Below are 7363 nucleotides of genomic sequence, written 5' to 3'. Positions count from 1 at the left end.
CCGCCGCCGCCACCGCCGCCTTCCCCGGTCCGCGGGGGCCCTGCCGGCCGCCCTCCCCGCAGCATGGCACCATCCGGGCTGAATTAGCTGGGAGCAGCGTTCAGGGCACGCGGGATCTTCAGGGGCGGGGGGGGTGCCCTGCAGCCTCGGTCATGGATGTGAGCAAGATGGTAAGTGAAGAGCGGGGGCTCTGCCCTGGAACCTCCGCGTCCCCGTCCCTCCCCCCGTCCCTTGATCCATTGAAAGTTTCTGGATGGTGGATCCTGCCTGTTGGCCCCAACTCCAGGCGTGCTGGAGGAGGGAGCGGGGCCAGGATTCTGGAGGCGGGTGGCCGACACAGCTGGGCTTCCCGGTTTCCCGCCGCGCTGCCGCCAGGGCTGCCCCGGAGAGCTCGCTAGACTCCAGGGAGAGAGGGCTGTTGAGCTCGCCTCCCACACTGGGGAACCAGCCTGGCGGAGGGGGGACAGGGCTGCGGGAAGGGGGCTCGTCCTACCTCCTCCAGAGCCCCTGCTCTCACACGTATTTGAGATTTATGGGAAGATTTTTGGACTGAGCCAGTGGGCAGGAGGGCACAGGTGGGTGGCCTGGGAGAGCAATGAGGAGAAGCCAGGGCTTTAACCATCCTGCAGGGTGAGGGGACAGGGATGGACCCCTTGGCATAGAATCCTTGGAGGGGTGTTCTAGATTTACCACTTGTAGACCCCCAACTGCCTTGGCTTAGGGGGCAGCAGACACCATTGACTCTTAAGCATCTAATTCTCTGGAGGGAGCTGATTCTTCCCCCAGGGCAGCCCTCCACTCCCCCAGGGGCACAGTAGGAGCTGAATACAATGTTGTTCATTGATTAATTGAGGAGCAGCCCTGGGGGTTGGGGTGGGAGTAGCGGTGGGATGTGATTTGGGGGACTCTGAAGGGAGGGGTTCTCTGGGAGCACTTGGAGACCTGGGGCAGGTTTGTCTAAGTTCTGATTGGCTCCCACTCTGAATGAAGATTTAAAGGTGTCCTTGAGATCACTACCACCCTGACCCTGGCTTTAGACCCACACCCCAGCCTTACAACCTTTGAGGGCAGGTGCCTCAGGTTGGAGAGGTACCCCATGATGGCCTGTGCTTCATGGGGGCCCCAGGGCTTCAGAGGAAAAGACCTGGGTTGGGGTGTGTCTGGGGAAGGGGACCTCTGGATCTGCCTATACCTTAGGGAAGGGAAGGTACTGGAATTTCAGTTGGTCTTGTACAGAATTAGGCTAGTTTTTCCCAGAAAGTGTCCTTTGGAAGTAGCCATCTCTTTGGTGAAGACCAGTAAGCTCCGGGCCCTGCCAAGCCTTTGGCATTTTGTCTTGGGTAGGCGACAGTGGGATAGGGAGCAGAGGATGGGTGAGAGTCATTCCTTCCGGTGGCAGGAGACCACTCTCAAACTGAGTGCTGCCCCTGGGGCGAGGGGCCTCACTGGCTTTCATCTTTGTCTGAGGACACAACCTGCCCATGGCTGGGCAATGCCAAGAGGCTGGACAACCATTCCCTATGTGTGTATCATGAAAGCTTATTTTCTCTGGGTAACTATTAGAAATACCCCTCAAAAAAGTCATCTGTGAGGGTGGGAAGGTGGAAAGCTTAGCAGCAGCCAGGCCCTTTCCAGGATCTGTCTTAGGAAGACCGGAGTCACCTGTCTAGGCTATGGGGGAGGGCGGGTGGGAGGTACAGGGAACCTGAAGTTCTAGTCCAATGGCTGCCAAACCATATCACCTCTGAGCTTCCTTCTGTCCCTGAGCTTAGATTCTTTCCAAAGGCTGGTCTGTGAGGACCAGCTTACAGGGTTTAGGGACCTCTGTCTCTAGAGATCTGGTCCACTTCTGACACTACCACCTACCTCCATCCATCCCCTCTTTAACTCAACAGTGCTTATTTAATTCCTGTCATTTCTATAGCAAGTGCTGTGTGAAGGACACAGAAACGTAACGTATGGCCTCCTTGCTCCTCAGGCCCTTAGCCTCTGGGTGAGGGGTCCAGAGAGATGCAGGTCGACCTAACAGCTATTAGTGCAGGCCCCGATCAGAAGGCTGTGGGGCCTGTGAAGGGATGGGCTGCAGAGTCCAGAAGAAAGACGAGGCCCTAGGCTGGGTCTTCAAGGCTGAGTGGAGTCGGCTCTGCTGAGAGCAGTGAGGGGCATTGCCTCTTAGGAGTTCCAGGAAGACAAATGGGCAGAACCCATTGGGTGAGACTGAGGACGTCTGGCTGGGACAGAGGTTTGAGATCAGAAAATGTTAAGATCTCTGGTTGGGGCCCAACCAGAAAGGCCTTGAACGCCAGCCAAGGCGTTCTGACTTTGGCCTGTAGGCAGTGGGTAACCTTCAGAGAATTTTGGACACAGGAGAGGCACATGTGTTGCCTCTTTCGTCTTTTAGCTTGGGGTCCAAACAAAAGTGATATTAGATTCTCATTAATCATTGAGCAGCCAAGCTTCCAGCCCAGAAACAGTTGTTCTCGGCTCTTTGTAAAGAGCACAGACCCTGGACTGTGTAGCAACAAGAACCTTACCCACCCCAGGGAATTGGCATCTGCTTCCTATTCCTGCAAAAGGCCGAAGTTACTTTCTGTTCTGACCATGAAAGCCCCATCTCCAGTTTAAAGTCCTCATTCTGGGGGCCCTTGGCTCCAGGGTAGACCTCAAACCCAGCATTTCAGTCTTATCCTTGGCAAAGCCCAACACCAGCCTTGGGGTTTCACTCGCTTATTGCTGAATGAGAAAAAGCAGATTATAGTTTATCCCTTTGAGCATGTTTCTTAACCTTTTAGCCTCGTGTGTAAAATGAGCCTTGAGCGTCCTCATCAAGGTTGGAAATAATCCTTTAAGGCACAGGACCTAGTAAGTCCTCCATATATGGTGGCTGTTATGATAATGATGGTCCCCAAAGTCTGATCTAAGATGACTCTGACCTCCCCCTCACACACACACCCACACACACAGCCTTTATTTTCTTGATTGGCCTAAAGAGCTGAACTTAGGCTGTATTTCAGTTGACTGCTTTGGGGACCAGTTCTCCCAGGTCTAGTTCTCTTTCTGAATGAAGGTACAAATGAGTGGAGACAATGGATTCGCCAGCTGCTGTGACCCAATGAATTTTTGATGACATCAGATATCTGCCCAAGGGAGAGCTGGTATAACCCGGCACTCAGGGGTAAAGTGCCTATGCCTTTTGGGGGTTGATGATGGGGTCTGTGCCTTTACTGAATACAGAGCGTGAATGCACCGTGCTGTAATTAGGGGATCAGAGTCATCGCTGTCATTTCTTAACAAAAGGACGTATAGTTTATGTAACGATTTATATTTACATAGTGCTTTACAGGTTACAATGCATTTCACACCTGTTCCTGTTCACCACAACCCCATGAGAAAAGCAAGGCAGAAAGAATTAGCCACATTTTACAGATAAGAAAACTGAAGTTCAGAAAAGTGAAATCCTGGAGCAAGATGTAGTATCCCCAGTTCTCCACATCACCAAAATTATGACAAAGCCAATAAAGGGTAAGGAAAAAGATTGAGTGAACGGATTCTAGGATGGACAGAAGCTAATCTAAAACGATGAGCTGGACGTGGTGGCCTTTGGCCTCTGGGTCCCCGAGGGGAGAAGATTCAGGGAGAAGGGATTAGCACCCATCTATGTGGACTACGCCCCTCGTCAGGCATCTACAGCTGTTTTTAATGCTTGGGGTTTCTTCATGAATCTCGGCTGCCTGCCTTAAATGTGAGACTTCTGACCCCTGGGATCTTCCAGCTTACACAGCAGGAAGATGGGAAGAGGTCAGCAAAAAAGCAGAGAAAAGCATCTCAGGTGTTCTGAGTAAATGATGTTGATGGTGGGGCAGGAAGAAGCTTCAGGCCAACCTGCCACCTGCTGAGGTTCGTGTGTATTTGCTGGGTCGAGGAGAGGCATGGTAGAGGGAAACACGAAGCCAGAGAGATCCCAGGGTAGAATGATGCCCAGGACTCCACCCACAGCTTGCATCAGCTAAACCATGTGGAAAGGAAGGCTTAGTGTCTGAGCTAAATAATCAGTCAAAGCTGGACATGGATGACCGGCTTGGTGAAACCAGATCAGTGTTTTCAGTTCTGGGTCACAAAATACCAGTTTCGTGGGTTGCAGCTAAGCATCTGCAAGAGTGAAAGACTAGAAAACATCCAAGTATATTACGTGGACGAAGGTTCATGAAATTGGTTTGGTTGTATACACACGCACACACAAGCATGGACTGGCCTTGTAAGATGTGCTTTCTACTGTGGTCAGGGTCAAAGAAGATTGGAAGCCTCTGACTAGAGGCTGTCCAGAGAGCTATGAGGGAGATGTCAGCCTCGTGAAATGAGTAGTTCAGTCTGTGGAAGGGAAGACTTCAGAGAGGATGATTGACAGCTGAGGGCTATGGGGAGGAAGAGGTAGTTTATGTACTGGGGGCGGGCTCTGGGACATGGGGCTTTGGCTGGCCAGGACCGCCCCACAGCAGAGCATCCTATGGCAGAATCAACTCCCTGAAGAGGGAGAGCACCTCCCTGGCCATTGGAGCTGCCAAAGGACCCTGGAGGAGCATGGCCTCTGAGTCCTTGCCAACCTAGAGACTCTGGCTCAGTGCTCAGACTTCGGGAACAGCCCTCAGAGACCTGTCATTCCTCGGCTAAGGTGTGGCTGGCCCCAGGTGAAAGGCAGCTCCTTTTCACACTGGGGAGCAGTTCCAGGGAAGTGAGCTTTATGCATCACCAGGCACAGTTTCTCAAACTGAGCAGAGCATCACGGACCAGCCACCTTCTCCAAACAGCCCGTGGAATAAGGTCAGGGATCAGAGATGACATTGGCCTCAGCCAGGTGCCAGTGGGGAAGGAAATCTGTTATTTGCCTCTTTTTAAAATGCTTACGAAAAAAAGAGTTTTTGATTTACCATCTGACTGCTGTCTCTTATTGTCACTGAACACTAAGATTTTCTCCTACCCGGATGAGGTTCCGTTCAATTCAGACGCATGTTGAATCCTCACTGTGTGCTCAGGCCCCTGGGGGGTGGGTGTTAAGATGCTGGGGACCCAGAGCTGAGGATGGCCGAGTTGTCTCTTGAAAGGCTTAGAGTCAAGAGAGGGAGACGGATTTCCTTGAAATGCTTTGAGTGGGGGGACTCATAGACATTGGTAGTTGATGGAACACTCTCAGCTGGATTATTTGCTCCCTCAAAATAGCCTTGGGAAAGAAACAGGATTTAGGGTCCTAAGTTCAGATGCGCATGTAGGTTTTAAGACAGCCCAGCCCACAGATGACCAATCCTCCCTGCCGACCGACTCTCCCTGCTGTCTTCCCCCTACTCCACTCCACTCCCCCCAAACCTCCTCCCCCCAGACACAGCTGGGTGATTTTTTTGAAGAGCATGTCCAGGGGCTGTTTCCGCTCTACCTTTGTCTTATTTCTTGCCCTAGAGGTCCCAGTCCAAAGCCATACAGGCACGTCGTCTGGCAGCTGCCCCGAACCAAAGGATTTTCGCAGTCAGACAAAATTCACGTTCCCCGGGCCACCAAAGAAATTAAGCCTTTTTTTTTTAAGAAGATGTTGGGGGTAGGCGTTTATTAATTAATTTATTTTTGCTGTGTTGGGTCTTCGTTTCTGTGTGAGGGCTTTCTCTAGTTGTGGGAAGCGGGGGCCACACTTCATCGCGGTGCACGGGCCTCTCACTATCGCGGCCTCTCATTGCGGAGCACAGGCTCCAGACTCTCAGGCTCAGTAGTTGTGGCACACGGGCCTAGTTGCTCTGCGGCACGTGGGATCCTCCCAGACCAGGGCTCGAACCCGTGTCCCTCGCATTAGCAGGCAGATTCTCAACAACTGCACCACCAGGGAAGCCCCGAAATTAAGCCATTTTAAGAAAAAAAAAAAAATCTCCGTGTCTCCTCTAGATTCCTTAAATCCTAGTGAGTCTTTGATCTGGAGGGGATTGCTTGTGAGCAAATAGGACAGGGATTGCAGGGTGGGAAGCATGTTTACAAATGTGAGTGGGAGCCAGCACTGCCCCCTGCACACACAGGATCAGGAGGTGACTTCTGTGTCCTGAGACTGCCCTACTTGCTGACCAGGGGCTTTGGAGGCTAAATCCTGATGCCACCACTTGCCGCTGCAGGACCACGGGCAGGTTAGCTGACCTTGCTATATACATCAGCTAACTTTCTCAGATCGATTGGTGTCTGCCAACTTGTGAGAGGCTGAGATGGCCTGTTTACAGTTCTTGGCACATGGAGGGGCTTCGTAAGCCATGGCTATAATTATTAGTATTTTTGCTTATTCATTTAGGCAACAAATCTTTCTTTTTTTGGGGGGGGATTTACAAGCCATCCTTTTGTTAATACTTTAAAAATTTATTATGTTATGGTCTCAACATGGTTTGTATAATGTTGATTCTCTGGCATCTACTGAATCTTCCTTTATGGCCTAGTCCATGTTTAATTTTTGTGAATGATCTATGTGTACCCAAAAAGGATGTCTGTTCTCTGTTGGGTGAATTCTCCATATATTTATTAGTTTAACCTTAATATATCTCCTTATATTTGTATTTTGCTTTTTGTGTTGTTTAAGCCATCAGTTTACAAGAGGGACCAAATAAAATCTTGAAACTTCAGGTGAAGGAGTAGAACAGTCCTTCTTTCGGGACCACCCCTCTGCTGGTAATCAGGGCAATCAGACATGTTATAAGTAAATACAGTACATGTGATAAAACGCACAGGGTACTTTTGAGGGATGTGCTAGGGTGGGAGAGGGTGGGCTTAACTGCCTGGCACTAGAGGAAGGGGCTCACTGAGAAAACTGGAGGAGGAGGGGGAAGGAATTTGCCCAGAGGGTAAGGAAGGTAAGAGCATTCCAGGCAGAGAACGCCACGCGTGCGCAAGGTCACAAGACCACGGGATGAGCTCGGGAGCCACCTGCTCTTTATACCAGAAGATTAGGTGCAATCCCTATTTCCGTGGGACTAGCCAATTTCCCAGGACATGGGATCTAAATCTTTATACCTCAGTGTTGTGTTTCCTGGAAAAAGGTGGTGTTTAAGCTGTGTTGTGAGTCTGGGGAGTGGTGATTTCATTGATGAAAATACATGGCGCACAGTAGGTGCTGACTGGATGGGTGATGAAGTGGTGAGAGGACGTTCCGGTTAGGAGAGCGGCGCTGTGTGCAGGTGAACGGCTGTTGAGGTTTCTCGGGAGCAGGGCCAGAGGAATGAGACAGGAGAGATGAGTGGGAGCAGGGAGTAAGGGTCCCAGTGAAAAATAATCAGCAGGTGTTGCGTAAGTGAGGCAGCCTCCACTGAACAGTCAGACCCGAAAGTGCTCTTCTGGCCAACAGGCTTAC

This window comes from Neophocaena asiaeorientalis, unplaced genomic scaffold, assembly GCF_003031525.2.
Source record: "Neophocaena asiaeorientalis asiaeorientalis breed wild unplaced genomic scaffold, Neophocaena_asiaeorientalis_V1.1 scaffold607, whole genome shotgun sequence".
Taxonomy (NCBI): Eukaryota; Metazoa; Chordata; class Mammalia; order Artiodactyla; family Phocoenidae; genus Neophocaena; species Neophocaena asiaeorientalis.
Note: the sequence above shows the minus strand (reverse complement) of the source record.